General features: G+C 38.9%; 1 protein-coding gene across 1 annotated transcript in view; it reads left to right on the forward strand.

Moving 5' to 3' along the window:
• LOC102416643 (FRAS1-related extracellular matrix protein 3-like) overlaps positions 1-4,865 on the forward strand; it is a 43,608-nt gene extending 38,743 nt beyond the window's left edge. The window contains 1 exon segment of the mRNA XM_044930470.2: positions 4,827-4,865. The gene's annotated coding sequence lies outside the window, so the exon portion shown is untranslated.
• Positions 4,866-16,074: the final 11,209 nt, after the last annotated feature.

A 16,074-nucleotide genomic window follows, 5' to 3' on the forward strand; every position in this document is an offset into this window, starting at 1 on the left:
AGGAGACTATATGCAATATTTAGTAATAACTTTAATGGTAAAGAACCTGAAAATTGCATATATATGTGTGTGTATGTATAACTGAATTATTTTTGAATTATAGTAAATCAACTATATTTCAATTGAGAAAAGCACGTGTTCTTACATTAGATTTTACAGCTTTGCATCTGAATGATGAAGAATACCTTAGAGATACTAGTCATTTGTCACACCATATACCTAATTTGTGTGACAGTTGTTTATATACATATAATGAATCAGGTGGTGCTTCGCAGGTGGCTCAGTGGTCACGAATCCGCCTGCAATACAGGAGATGCAAATTCAGACCCTGGGTTGAGAAGATTCCCTGGAGAAGGAAATGGCAACTCATTCCAGTAATCTTGCCTGGAAAATCCCATGGACAGAAGAGCCTCGTGTGCTACAGTCCACGAGTCACAAAGAGTCAGCCACGACTGAGCAACTAAGTACACACTATACTAACTGATATGTGTATGTGAAGGTACACAAATTATATATTAAACTAACTTAGTCCTCTCAATGATGTTTTGAAGTAAGTATTATCATTTTACAGATGGGGAAATCAAGGCTCTCCTTCTTCACCTGTAAGGCCCTGCCACATGAAAATTCTGGAGCTGCCACTGGGAGAGATGTGGGATGAATTTGTCTTGTGTGATATGCTCTGTGGTCCGCTCATTACCTCAACCTTAATCCCTTTCTCACCTTCTCTTTTGTACAGCTGTGGCTTCTTCGACCAATGCCATTCCTACAGAGTCACTCATTGATGGGCCTGATGTTGATATACCACCAGGAGGTTTGTTCATATTTTAAAACAGTTTTTCTCTGGAGTCATTGTCATGATGCAGCTGTACTTAATGGGACTGTCTACTGCAGGGAAACTGACAAAAACCTAGAAATGGAAGCAAAATAGACAAAATCTCTCTCCTCTAGAGGAATTCTCACTTCTGGAATGTTGCACAGGAATAATACTGTAGATTAAAGAAATTGAAATATTCTAGCAAAACACATAAATGATGACTGTGAGCATGAAATGGTAGGCCAGGTAAAACAGATCCAGTAGTGCAGTGGTGAGAGGGGGGCTTATGGTCAAACCTGGCTGGACTCAGCCCTGAGCTTGGCCCTGTCCCAGGTGCTGACCCTGAGTAGATTGAACCCCGAGTTCTCCAAAGGGTCTCCATCATCTTAATTTTAAAATGGGACTCATTATACCTATCTCACAGTGTTACTCTAAGGATTAAATAAGAAAATGTGTGTAAACTTGCTTGACTGAGAGCCCAATACATCATATGTGCCCAGTAAAGTATAAGCCATCTGGGTCCTGAGATAAGGATGATCAGGTGGCATTCACTCTCTCTCTGATTATTCTTCTATGGAGAAGAAGATGACTTTGAAAGAGCAGGTTGAAAGCAGAAAAGAAGAAGGTCTTTTGTAGGTGGGATTTCAGCAGGATCCTCTGGATTTAAAGTAAAGCCTCACAGAAGACTTAGCATAGCTCTTGGATCATTAGCTAGTGGAAATGCTGAGAAAAATGGAAGCAATGGGTTTTAAGAAGGACAGAGACCAAGAGAGGAAAATTAAGCTAAGTGCTTAGAACCAATTACTGGACTTCTGAGTCCAGTTAAATAATCTACTTTTCAAAGTGATTTCAGTGTGAAGCCAACATGATAGTGTCAAACCAGAGAACATTCATGGGTCCACTGCAGACACACACAGCACACATGCCATGAATCCTGTAAATAGTGAGTGGCTAAAGAATGACCCACTATAATCACGTCTTTGACAAGGTCATGAAATGTAGTGCAGTATGTTATTTGTAGTAAATTCAAGAAATGATGTAAAATGGCATCCGGAGACAGGAGAAAAAGAAATACTATTGTGGACTGATAAGGTGAGATTATCTCTAGCAGAGCATTCAGTTCAGTTCAGTTCAGTTGCTCAGTCATGTCTGACTCTTTGTGACCCCACAGACTGCCAAACACCAGGCCTCCCTGTCCATCACCATCTCCCGGAGTTCACCCAAACTCATGCCCATCTAGTGATGGTGATGCCATCCAACCATCTTATCCTCTGTTGTCCCCTTCTCCTCCCACTCTCAGTATTTCCCAGCATAAGGGTCTTTTCAGATGAGTCAGCTCTTCGCATCAGGTGGTGAAAATACTGGAGTTTCAGCTTCAACATCAATCCTTCCAATGAATATTCAGGACTGATCTGCTTTAGGATGGACTGGTTGGATCTCCTTGCTGTCCATCAGACTTTCAAGAGTCTTCTCCAACACCACAGTTCAAAAGCATCAATTCTTTGGCACTCAGTTTCTTTATAGTCCAACTCTCAATTCCATACATGGCTACTAGAAAAACCATAACCTTGACTAGACAGACCTTTGTTGGCAAAGTAATGTCTCTGCTTTTTCATATGCTGTCTAGGTTGGTCATAACTTTTCACCCAAGGAATAAATGTCTTTTAATTTCATGGCTGCAGTCACCATCTGAGTGATTTTGGAGCCCAAAAAATAATGTCTGCTATTGTTTCCACTATTTCCCCATCTATTTGCCATGAAGTGATGGGACCAGATGTTATGATCTTAGTTTTCTGAATGTTGCGTTTTAAGCTAACTTTTTCACTCTCCTCTTTCACTTTCATCAAGAGGCTCTTTAGTTCTTCTTCACTTCCTGCCATAAGTGTGGTGTCATCTGCATATCTGAGGTTATTTATATCTCTCCTGGCAATCTTGATTCCAGCCTGTGCTTCATCCAGCCCAGCATTTCTCATGATGTACTCTGCATAGAAGTCAAATAAACAGGGTGACAGAATACAGCCTTACGTACTCCTTTTCCTATTTGGAACCAGTCTGTTGTTCCATGTCCAGTTCTAACTGTTGCTTCCTGACCTGCATACAGATTTCTCAAGAGGCAGGCCAGGTGGTCTGGTATTCCCATCTTCTGAAGAATTTTCCACAGTTTGTTGTGATCCACACAGTCAAAGGCTTTGGCATAGTCAATAAACCAGAAATAGATGTTTTTCTGGAACTCTCTTGCTTTTCCTATGATTCAACGGATGTTGGCAATTTGATCTCTGATTCCTCTGTCTTTTCTAAAATAAGCTTGAACATCTGGAAGTTCACAGTTCACGTACTATTGAAGCCTGGCTTAGAGAATTTTGAGCTTACTTTATCAGCGTGTGTTCAGTTCAGTTCAGTTGCTTAGTTATGTCCGACTCTTTGCGACTCCATGAACTGCAGCACACCAGGCTCCCTGTCCATCACCTACTCCAGAAGTCTACCCAAACTCATGTCCATTGAGTCAGTGATGCCATCCAACCATCTCATCCTCTGTTATTTTCTCCTCCTGCCGTCAATCTTTCCCAACATCAGGGTCTTTTCAAATGAGTCAGCTCTTCACATCAGGTGGCCAAAATAGTGGAGTTTCAGCTTCAACATCAATCCTTCCAATGAAAACCCAGGACCAATTTCCCTTAGGATGGACTGGTTGGATCTCCTTGCAGTCCAAGTAACTCTCAAGAGTCTTCTCCAATACCACAGTTCAAAAGCATCAATTCTTCAGCACTCATCCCTCTTTATAGTCCAACTCTCACATCCATACATGACCACTGGAAAAACCATAGCCTTGACTAGATGGACCTTTGTTGGCAAAGTAATGTCTCTGCTTTTGAATATGCTGTCTAGGTTGGTCATAACTTTCCTTCCAAGGAGTAAGCATCTTTTAATTTCATGGCTGCAGTCACCATCTGCAGTGATTTTGGAGCCCAGAAAAATAAAGCCAGCCACTGTTTCCATTGTTTCCCCATCTATTTGCCATAAAGTGATGGGACTGGATGCCATGATCTTAGTTTTCTGAATGTTGAGCTTTAAGCCAACTTTTTCACTCTCCTCTCATTGTGCAGTTGTTTGAGTATTCTTTGGCATTGCCTTTCTTTGGGACTGGAATGAAAACTGACTTTTTCCAGTCCTGTGGCCACTGCTGAGTTCTCCAAATTTGCTGGCATATCGAGTGCAGCACTTTCACAGCATCATCTTTCAGGATTTGAAAGAGCTCAACTGGAATTCCATCACCTCCACTAGCTTTGTTTGTAGTGATGCTTCCTAAGGCCCACTTGACTTCACATTCCAGGATGTCTGGGTGTTGTTGAGTGATCACACCATTGTGATTATCTGGGTCATGAAGATCTTTTTTGTATAGTTCTTCTGTGTATTCTTGCCACTTCTTCTTAATATCTTCTGCTACTGTTAGGTCCATACCATTCAAGGCAACTATATTAGGAACGTTTGCAGAAAGGAATCCAGTGAGGCTGCTGGCAAAAACTCAGCTGAGGCAAAGTAAGGGTTTGGGTTCTGATGGTGGAAAATGGATAGCAACATGACTGAGCTACATTCAGTCATGTCCAGGTCTTTTTGAGGATTGAACCGATGTTCATGTAGGATTACAGCTCAATATGTCTCTTTCTGATCACCATTTTTACATTTTTTAAAAATGCACTGCTTCTTGTGGAAGTCCATAGATGGTTCTTCCAATAGTTTCTCGTATCCTTCCCTTTACCGCATGAGGGAGTTTACTAATTCCGGATGAATGGTAACTTGTTGGGTAGCTGAAATTAGATATTAGGATTATTAATGTTAAGACTGACACATTACCTCATATATTTTATTTGCTCACTGTTGAATGTTGAACTATGTAGTTCTTTAAACACAGTTAAGGAATAACAAAAATCCACTAGACAGTCTAATTCCAAAGGGGTATTTTTTAAATATGCCGTATGTTTGCTGACCTTATTTTCAAATATTGTCTTTTTAGAACTATACACAGAACATCCACATGGTTTGTCACAGTCAGGTATGTTAATATTTAACAAAGAATGATGATCATTACATTTAACATTTTGTTTTGTGAGTTTTAAATGCCTTGGAACTAAAAGCATCAATTTTATTTTTTAAGTTTATTTTCTTTCTGATTTTATTTTTAAAAATTTAATTGAAGTATAGTTACTGTACATTATTATTTGTTCTAGGTGTAGAATATAGTGATTCACAACTTTTAGAAGTTATACTCCATTTATAGTTGTTATAAAATATGGCTACATTCCCTGTGTGCTGTACAATATATGTGCTGTACTTAGTTGTTTAGTCGTGTTCGACTCTATGATACCATGGACTGTAGCCCGCCAGGTTCCTCTGTCCATGGGATTCTGCAGGCCAGAATACTGCAGTGGGTTGCCATTCCCTTCTACAGAGGATCTTCCCAACTCAGAAGTCAAACCCAGGTCTCCCGCACTATAGGCAGATTCTTTACTGTCTGAGCCAGCAGGGAAGCCCTGTACAATAATATATCCTTGCAGCTCATTTTACACATGATAGCTTGTACCTCTTACTCTCCTATCCCCATATTGCCTTTCCCTCTTCCCTCTCCCCACTGGTAACCACTAGCTAATTTTAAAAACAAGAGTGTTACTGATTTCAGTCACACAAATTGTAAAAGGAAATAAAATATGCTCTTTTCAGAATCAAAATAGGCATTTCCAATTTCCTTAAACATTTTAGAAACAGCAGTATATAATCTGACCATCATTTTTATTTTAAGTTATATATCTTCTGCTTTCTAACCAACGTGGGTACATCCAGAATAAATACAGATCCTTCCTTAGTCCAGATTCGTTTTGGACTCTGTGCTACCACATTGGAGCTACTTTCCCAACACTGTATTTGTGGACTATCACTTTCCCCTATAAAAAGACAAAACGATATTACCCTGATTTTACCTGCTTTATTTTACAAATGCTGTGTGGTCATTTACTTCACACTTTTATAATTTGCTCCTGTTTTTCTCCTATAGTAATGATAGTCATTATTTTTGTGGTGATTGCTGCTATCATTGGACTTATCGTCGGAAGTGCCCGCCTTATTTTGCAACGGCCAAGGCTGATACTGCTGCTGTCGGTGCTAAGTTGCTTCAGTCGTGTCTGACTCTGTGCGACCCTATAGACGGAAGCCCACCAGGCTCCCCCATCCCTGGGATTCTCCAGGCAAGAACACTGGAGTGGGTTGCCATTTCCTTCTCCAGTGCATGAAAGTGAAAAGTGAAAGGGAAGTCGCTCAGTCGTGTCCGACTCTTAGCAACTCCATGGATTGCAGCCCACCAGGCTCCTGCGTCTATGGGACTTTCCAGGCAAGAGTACTGGAGTGGGGTGCCATTGCCTTCTCCGCGAAGGATGAGGACTCAGTTTTAATTTTAAGTGATGGTCTAAATAACTCCAGGAGGGTTTAGCTCTATGGCTTCAACTAAATTCAAAAGAAAACAAAACTGCTTGAAACTCCATCTTTTTCAACTGGACACAGAGAAGTCACTGAGTTACTCTAGTAGAATTTTTTATTTGGCATTTGCCTATAAAGAATCCCCAAATACCAATCTACCTGTTTTCCAATGAAACATCCTCCAAGGCTTCTAACTTGGTTTAATATATTTTGATGGATGTGGATGAAAGTCAAACGTCTAATTATAGTATCCAGTTTAATTTGCATATGAAAAATCTTTAAAATAACATGATATATTTACTAATGCTGAAAACATTTGCTTTTTTATTCTATTTCCTGGGACAGATTTGTCAAATTCCACCTATGAATTTTCAGCCATGAATGATGTTTTTCATCACTAAGGATACTTTTGAGTCTGTATGACAGCATTCCAAAGCACATCACCTTTGCTATAACCTCCTGTTTAAGGCAGTTCAGACACAACATTTGTGTGTGTGATTATAATGCTAGTAATTTGGAATTATAATCCTAGGTCATTAAGTGCCTAGTCACAAAAGAGTGGTGCAATTGAGTTCTCATTCACCCTCTATTTTTATCTTTCTTTGTGATCTCCATACCACAGCCATTCTATATCTGTATATATTCTTTATAAAATGCTTGTTTTCGAGAGCTCACAAAACTGCAATGTCAGGGCTATAACAACAAGATTGATACTAAATCTACATAGAGTTCCCTTGCCCTTTTCTTTTTTAACTGTTTTTGTTAGGTGACTTTGATAATCATTCAAATCTATGATTGTTTAGCATTACTCCATGTAAATTTATCTTCTCTAAATAATATTTTCTTAATAAAAGTAAAGTAATTGAGAGAATCTGCTCTAATACGAGAGATTTTGTAAAGACTTGAATGGAAGATGACTCCTCTTGTTTGCAGTTTAAATGTTGGGGACAAAGTCATCCCCTTGTCTTTGGGCACAGATGACAAATTTAGTTGTCTTCTCTCTTGGCTGATGATCTAAATCTGAAAAAGACAATGACATACTTGGTTGGCAAAATTCAGAAAACATCTTCCATACGAATATAGTAGAATTGGGTCATGGTTATCAATTCAGCTTTTCATTACAGCAGGGAACTATGACGCAGTCAATGTTTGGGGTAATAGTTCACCTATGGAAATAACAAATATTATTTAGAAATAAAACTTTAAAGCAAAGTTTGTAGGTATCTATGAAATAACAGCTTTTTCCACAAAAGAATTCTACAACGAGAATTTTAATTGAAAGAAAACAAACTTTAGCCAAAAAAAGTGCTTTTAATCTGAGGTATTTTTCTTACTGTGTCTAAAATTGTGGCATTAACATTCTTCTGCCTTTTATTCATAGAGATATCGAGAACGAACAAGTGCTCCTAAAACTTCTGAACAACCAGAAGAAAGAGGTTGGTGCTATTTTTATTGCCTTTTGCCTTTTTGGAAGGAACATAAATTAATGACTTACTTTTATACTCTTCAATATAATGAAATTTTCTCTTAGGCGTAAATTATCTTTTTAAAAAAAGTAAAACAAATACTGCACATAAAGCAAAAACCAAGTTCTTTTGTGTACTTTTTATTTTCCAAACTGCAAAGTTGAGTATAGGAGAACCTGTAGGGGGCTAGTTCAATAGCCCCAAATCTGGAGCCAGACCTTGGTTTGAATCCATACTCCACCACTTAGCAGCTGTGTAACCCTAAGCCAGCTATTCTTATGGAGATAATAATAGTGAGTGGGCTGATAATTCAACATGGGCATAATGATGGTGTTCACCTCACAGAGTTTCATGAGGATCGAATGAACTACTATAAGCAGTAGAGTGCCTAGAGCAGTTCTTGGCCAGAGTAAGCACCCAATGCCTAGTAGCTGTTATAAATATTGCAGCCTCCACACTCAATGACCTCTGCACAAGTGGCCGGTCACTAGGCTCCCTTATCATTTCCACTCTCAGGTGGAAAGGGGATACATAAACATGGCAAAAACAGCAGGAGTATCTTGTTCACCCAGAATAGTATTAACTTAAATAGTGTTTTCCAAAAAGAGACAACCTTAAAAAGTGTGAGATTTTTATATTTAAAAGTATCCAGATATTAGTCGGAGAAGGCAATGGCACCCCACTCGAGTACTCTTGCCTGGAAAATCCCATGGATGGAGGAGCCTAATAGGCTGCAGTCCATGGGGTCGCTAAGAGTCGGACACAACTGAGCGACTTCACTTTCACTTTTCACTTTCATGCATTGGAGAAGGAAATGGCAACCCACTCCAGTGTTCTTGCCTGGAGAATCCCAGGGATGGGGGAGCCTGGTGGGCTTCCGTCTATGGGGTCACACAGAGTCGGACACGACTGAAGTGACTTAGCAGCAGCAGCAGCAGCAGATATTAGTACTTTCTTGCAGGAAAAAAAAAAATGTAAAGTCTAACAAGACTGGAGCATCCATTACCAGCATGAGAGTAATTCATAAGACCTGAGTAGTAGTTGCAGCCTCTACTATGTGTTTTAATACCTAACCAGTTTTATTAATTATGGCCTGTTACATAATTTCACTAATTGAGTATATGGTTCTATTAACATTAAACTTTGCCTGGAGGTGTGAACCCAAAAGACATCTGTTTGGGGAGATAATCACCAAACACAAGTCGCTGTAGAATGGGCTTTAAATGCTCAAGCAAAAGGGAACTGATTCTGCTTTCTACAAAATTGAAGTTTTTCTCATAATTATCAAAAATCATGACAGATTTTAGGGGCTGTAAATTTCCAGATTCCAATATTTAACCCTAGACCTAGCACCTATCTTCAAAGGACTTGCTAGGTTTTTTAGACTTTGAGGTCATGAAAAACAGAGAGTTTTCAACTCTCTACCGCAGCCATATAACCTATATGCAGAACTAGCTTCATCACATTATCTTGTAGGTTCTTAAAGATTAAAGATGATCAGTATATAATTGTTTAGTCCTGGGAGTTTCATGCTTAGTAGGGTGAGTAGTGTACATGTCATTCTCAGCTACCAGGATTAATAAGACTCAATGTGCAGATACATAAAACAGTAAATGTTTTGAGTCCTGTAGCAGATTCACTTTTTTAAACTAAGGTTGCTTCATTATAGGATTTGCAGGTCGGACAAATATGTGTTATTTCTTTTACCTACATTCTGCATTGTTTCAAAAAAAAAATGTTTGAAGATGTTTTTAAAATGGAGCAATTACTAGTCAAGACCTAATGTTTAGTTACCTAAATTTCCATATGTTTTTAACTATTGATATATTTTGGTGACAATTTTAGTGTTTAATGTTTGTCTGCTCTTTTTTTTTCATATAATCTTGAGCTTTTCTGTGCAATAGCTCACAAAAATTTGGGACAATTTAATCCATCAAAGTTCATTAAAATATCCTTGTTAGTTTAAGTGCAACAGACATGTTCCAAATGCTTACTGTGGTTTGGGCACCTACACGCTTATTAGATATACCAATAGGAGTCTCCGTCCTCTAGAAGCTGAGCATCTATTGGAAACAAACTGTGGTCATTGTAGGGAACAGGTTTAAGGTAGTAGAGGCATTAGCATCTAAAAAGTCTGGGGCAGGTATTGATAGCAAAAGCTTCTGCAGATGAAATCACCAGAGGTCAGCCTTAAAGGGTGGATAGACATTTCTAGGGGAAAGTCAGTTCTAGACAAAAGTCCAGCTTGAGCAAAAGCATAAAAGAAGACAGAATATGGTGTAGTCAAGGAACTGTGTGCATTTCAACCTCAGCAAGATTAATAACTCAGTTCTTCATTTATGTCTCAAATATACAGAAAGGTAGTGGAAAGTGAGATGAATCATATTTTAGGTTCAATTCACCTTTCCTTATTTGTGCAAATGAAGTTATTAAATGTGTCTTAGTAAGTTAGTGAAATTGTTACCAGACAGTAGATTCTTGGCAGAAAGCATTAAGAGACGAGGCACATAAGTCAAGAAAATAAAGGGTTTATTAATAAGTAATAGGATGTTCTCGGGGGAGTGTGAGTATATTCAGGTGGGTAGCTTCTCTGAATTCCTTTAGCAAGCTGGTTATATGAAGTGTAAAAATAAGTGGGCAAAATGTTGATTGGGAGGGGAGAGGTTTGGAGTGATAATTCCTGATTTTCACCCCAGCTCCGCCTTTCTAAGGAGAGCAGGGATCTTTGTCTTTATTCAGTCTTGATCAGAAGTGTCACGGCATCAGTACATGATGGAAACTTCTTACCTGCAAGGCTAATTTTATTGTAATGAGAACATAATGAGCAAAAGGTACATTTGGACACTGGAGATTCCGCCTTTCCCTACCTTTCTTTGTCTGCCTCCAGGACACTTGTTACCCCAAAATGTCTGGGTTCTTATCAGTCCAGAGGTTTCTTGTTTTCTGTCTGCCCAAGGACCTGCTTTGTTTACAAGATGTGGGATTTCCTGCCATTTGGCCTGTGCCTCCCTTTGTCTGCTCATTTCTAGCTATCTGCCTGCTCTAACAAAATGGGTTATCAAATCAGACCCCACTTCATAGGAAATTTGGGAAAACACACAAGATTCCAGAAAGTGGGTTAGCCCTATTTTTGTAGAATACTGCTCTAAAGTAACTCACAAGTCAAAGGCAATAAGAGCTGGGAGTGATCATGCCATCTCAACGAGAACAAGAGACGTTGGGGTATAAAGAACGAATTGCTTTTATGCCGGGGTCCAGCCCCGGCTGATCCAGGGTATTCGAAGGAGAGACGGCTAGGCGACCTATTCAAATGTTAATTAGAGATAATAAAGAGGAATAGAATGAGGATAGCTCAGTAGGAAAATTCAGTGGAGAAAAGAAGCTGAGTGGCTTGGTTTACTCGGAAAATCAATATAACCCGTGACACCAGGTTAGCTCTGACCACGGAGGCCGCAGGCGCCCTCTCGAATAGCGGAAGGTGCCCCACCTTAGACACCTTCTCGAGTGGGTCTTAGAAGCCCAGGCAAATAAATGGTCGCAGAGGACATCCACGCTCCAGATGGACACTCAGCTGGAAGTTAAAGGGAAGAATGACATGGGGAGACCAAGCGTTGGTGAGCAAGGCCCATAGCTTTATTTTCAACAGGGGCTTTTATACCCTAAGTTACACATAGAGGACAATAGGGGATGCAAAATCAGCAGTCTTTGATGCTTATCAAAAACCAGGGTTTCTTTCCTGCAGATTTATCGTATACAAATGGTTTAGGTGATTTACATCATCTTCTGGCCAGAGGCCTATTAACATTTTATGACTCTTGACAAGGACTTATCAACAAAGACTTATTTTTCTCTAAGAGTAATTATTCTAAGGTTTGGCGCCATCTTCCGAAGATAAGATTACGTTCCTATAGGGTGGATGTGTAATGGGTTTACAAAGGAAAGAATTTACTACCTTAAGGGTCTAAAGTTACTAACACCAGGCCACTACTTATTTTTTCTACATACCAACTATATTAATTAATGCACATTCAAGGATACAATTCAGGGGATGTGAAAACTTGGCAACAAACATTGGCTCATCAATGAAATCTTTTACTAGTTTTATTCTGACAGTTTCTAATTCTCTGAGAGGCTCTAAGCTATTTGAATATCTTAAGCTTCCCGTGCCTCTGGAGGCTGGGAGACTGTAAACAATCGTATGCATAGCTGTAGGTGTCCGGGTAAACTTGTCAGGCGAGTTAGAGAGCCATCTGAGGGGTTTGGATTTAAACACTCCTAATTGCCCAGGAACTTTATTAATTGGAGCTGTAAGTTAACTCTTTGACAGAGAGAGTGAGATGGTGGTGGGGGACAGCCCCCAGTAAAGTCAGAGGTGAGAGCACAAAGCAATAAAGTAGGCAGACTCTGGTTTTTTGGGGGGTAGATGCTCGAGAATATCCAGGGGCACTTCCGAGGCTCGATCCCGCCTTTGCGTATGCCGAGCCCCCTTCCTCATGACCTTTGTCACGAGTGGAATGTCTCTCGCCGGCTCCCGGCACTTTTACCTCCTTGAACTTGCACAGGATTAATGATTGGTGAGAAATGAGAATAAGTGAATCTGAGTAGCTGCCCACAGTGATGGCCACATGTGACTTCTACCAGTCCATTTGCTACGGCAGAATTTGGGGGTGCAGCATTCCTGTAATTCCCCAATCGAAGGAGACTGTGGGAAATGCTCTGCTTCCATAACAGCAAAGGTTCAGCCCACCTGTTTCACACAGTTTCTGGAAGTAACATAAATCCAACCTACTAGCTAAGGAAAGGGGGACATCACACTTGGTGGGGGAGGCCGGCCCTTCCTTCACATGGTAGAATCAGAGAGGAATTTAGCAGTGAGTTTCTGTACAGCCTTGCCCGTGCTTATGTCTAAGGAAAAACAGTTACTTCTGAAAGAGATTACAAACTAGGAAGCTTGTCTTAAATTCAAACACATATGTGTAAATTCACTCACTTACCATTTACTGCTTTCCCACTCTGTTCCACCCCTTCACAAGTTCTCTATTAGTTTCTCATCTCTGCAGGAGTTAGGAAAAGAGCAGTTATGTTTGTTTCTTAAGTTCTAAGGCTTTTAGAATAGATTTTCTAAGAAATTCTGTTTCACTACACAGAACTCTAATAGAGCTAATCTGAAAAGAAATTCCTTTCATTTCCTAACAGTTGTATTCAAGGACAACTCTGTAAGAATATAGAATCCTGAAATTTATTTTATGAATTAGTTTCCCTTTGTATTTAAATATAACTGTGTTTAATACCACTGTTTTGTTTTTTCTCTAGAAGATTTGCCATAGTAATCAATGAGAGTCGGTTCACCAAATCAAGTTTTGGAAGAACTCAAAGACAAGACTTCAATCATGTGAAAAATAAACATGTACACTTTGGTCAAGTGAAAAATGAAATGTCAAAAAACCAATATGTTGTATACCTTCCCAAGCTGTACAATTTCATGATAAAAATTTCATCATAATGAGTCCAGTGATGAATGTTTTCTTTCATGCTTGCTTTTATATGTTAACATAATTTTTATAATTAAATGTCTTAGAATTCTTATTCAAAACTTTAGTTGGCTTCGTCCACAGTTCTTTAAGACTGACATTCTATTCTTTGGCATTTTAATGATTATGCTTTCAAATGAACAGGTTTGTAACATCTAGATAAAATCTAAGTTTTCTTCTCATTCTAAATTTCTGAGTCTATTTTCATTATTTTGAATAAATTAAAAGGAGAGCAAAGTGCTTTTATTTCCTTCATTGCTGAACAGGCAAGGTATGTGTTACATTAAAGATGATGTTTTGATCACACTAATAAATCTTGTGCTTGGAAATGCCTTTCATACATACATACATACACATATGTACATATACATAGATAAAGACATGGAATAGATATAAATACATAAAATGACACACACATTCATCCTTTGATGCATAAATCAACACAAAAGTTTTTTCCTATTAAAAGAAGTGGGATAATATACATGTATAAATGACTCATTTATGATAACTTGTCTGAAAGTCTAAAGTGTTAACTCATTTGGGGCACAGACATGAACTGTGTTCCACTGGAATATTTAATTATGTCAGTGGCAGAGTATCCTGAGAAAAAGACTTAATGACTTTGCTTACAAAAAGAAACTTCTGAATAACTCTGTAAATGCAATAAGATATGCAAATTTGACATGTAGTTGAATATATAAAAAGGTTACCCTGTATTCTCAATTAAATGCTTTAATCTGTCCAGTCCTAGTTTCTATTTTTAATAAAGTTTTGGAAATTGGTTTAAATAACTTAAAAGAAATTTCTGAATCCTGGAGACTAAGGTTTTGTGACTGTACACTTACCACTCATTTGTAGTAAAACTTGAAAAGCAATGTAAAAACATTGTGTATTCTTGTGATATTCCATTTAAACATCCATATGGCTTTTCATTATTGCGTGATAATTAAGGAAATAGTATTATGTACATATTTGACCTTGGCAACTTAGATTTACTTTCTTACATGCTAAAAAATCTAATTCTTAACCTACTTGCATGTTCAGAGAGTGTTGGTTGTACTAAATCGATTATAGAAAAATAAAGAATAAGAACAATGTATTTCTGTTGGTATATATATTGTGAAAGTAGTTATAACAATATTATTGTGTTAAATTAATCAAGTGAATGGCCCAAGCATCAATGCAACTTTCAGTTCAGTTCAGTTCAGTTCAGTCACTCAGTCATGTCCGACTGTTTGCGACCCCATGAATTGCAGCACGCCAGGCCTCCCTGTCCATCACCAACTCCCGGAGTTCTATTCTTTTCAATAAAAACAAAATGTTTAACCAAGAGAGAACATGCAACTAAATTTGTCTCTAAAGCAATTTACAAGTCAGAGACAGTAAGACATCAGATGGCCCTGCCATGTATACCAGAGCAAGAGTCCAGAGAAAAATTAAAATAAGAATTACTTTAACCTTGAACTTTTCCTCATTTTCTCTGTACTTCTATTGATGAATTTTTCATATTTAAATTTAATGTTTGTGGGAATAAATGACCTTGACTCTTCATATTTTTATAATTAAGTCATCATAAGATTATAGTAAAGAAATCTTACCTACAAAGTTAACATGACCCTATAAATGGCAAACTTGAAATTTCTTAAATTTTGGGACTAGAGCCATGGGGTGTGAGTGAAGCTGATTAGAAAATGTTATCCTTCGGGCCTGGGTGTTTGCTTGTATAGGTGTGAGCAAAGGGTCTACAGTGGACAGAAAATGAATGGAGAACGGGTGAGATGCTGGAAGGCAGAACATGGAGAGGCAAGGAATGATGTGGTGAAAGGGGTATTGTAGTGCACCCATAATAGTAACTGAGGAAGAGTCTTCTGATTTATTCTAAGCATTTGTCTTATGAAATGCTGAAAATTTCACACAAGCGAATCCTAAGAGCACTTAGACAAAAATTAGTACAAAATTCTACCCAGTATTATGTATAGACTTCTTGTTATGTTCAGTTCAGTTCAGTCGCTCAGTCATGTCCGACTCTTTGCGACCCCATGAATCACAGCACAGCAGGCCTCCCAGTCCATCACAAACTCCTGGAGTTCACTCAGACTCACGTCCATCCAGTCAGTGATGCCATCCAGCCATCTCATCCTCTGTCGTCCCCTTTTCCTCCTGCCCCCAATCCCTCCCAGCATCAGAGTCTTTTCCAATGAGTCAACTCTTCACATGAGGTGGCCAAAGTACTGGAGTTTCAGCTTTAGCATCATTCCTTCCAAAGAAATCCCAGGGCTGATCTCCTTCAGAATGGACTGATTGGATCTCCTTGCAGTCCAAGGGACCCTCAAGAGTCTTCTCCAACACCACAGTTCAAAAGCATCAATTCTTTGGCGCTCAGCCTTCTTCATAGTCCAACTCTCACATCCATACATGATCACAGGAAAAACCATAGCCTTGACTAGACGGACCTTTATTGGCAAAGTACTGTCTCTGCTTTTGAATATGCTATCTAGGTTGGACATAACTGTCTTTCCAAGGAGTAAGCGTCTTTTAATTTCATGGCTGCAGTCACCATCTGCAGTGATTTTGGAGCCCAAAAAAATAAAGTCTGACACTGTTTCCCCATCCATTTCCCATGAAGTGAGGGGACCAGATGCCATGATCTTCATTTTCTGAATGTTGAGCTTTAAGCCAACTTTTTCACTCTCCACTTTCACTTCCCAGTGCTAATATGTTTGTGTCCTTAGCTCTATTTAGCTGGAATGTCCACTGGAAACTGAAAAAGGACTTTACACCACTAGCTTTAAACAAG

This window comes from Bubalus bubalis, chromosome 17 (assembly GCF_019923935.1).
Source record: "Bubalus bubalis isolate 160015118507 breed Murrah chromosome 17, NDDB_SH_1, whole genome shotgun sequence".
Classification (NCBI taxonomy): Eukaryota; Metazoa; Chordata; class Mammalia; order Artiodactyla; family Bovidae; genus Bubalus; species Bubalus bubalis.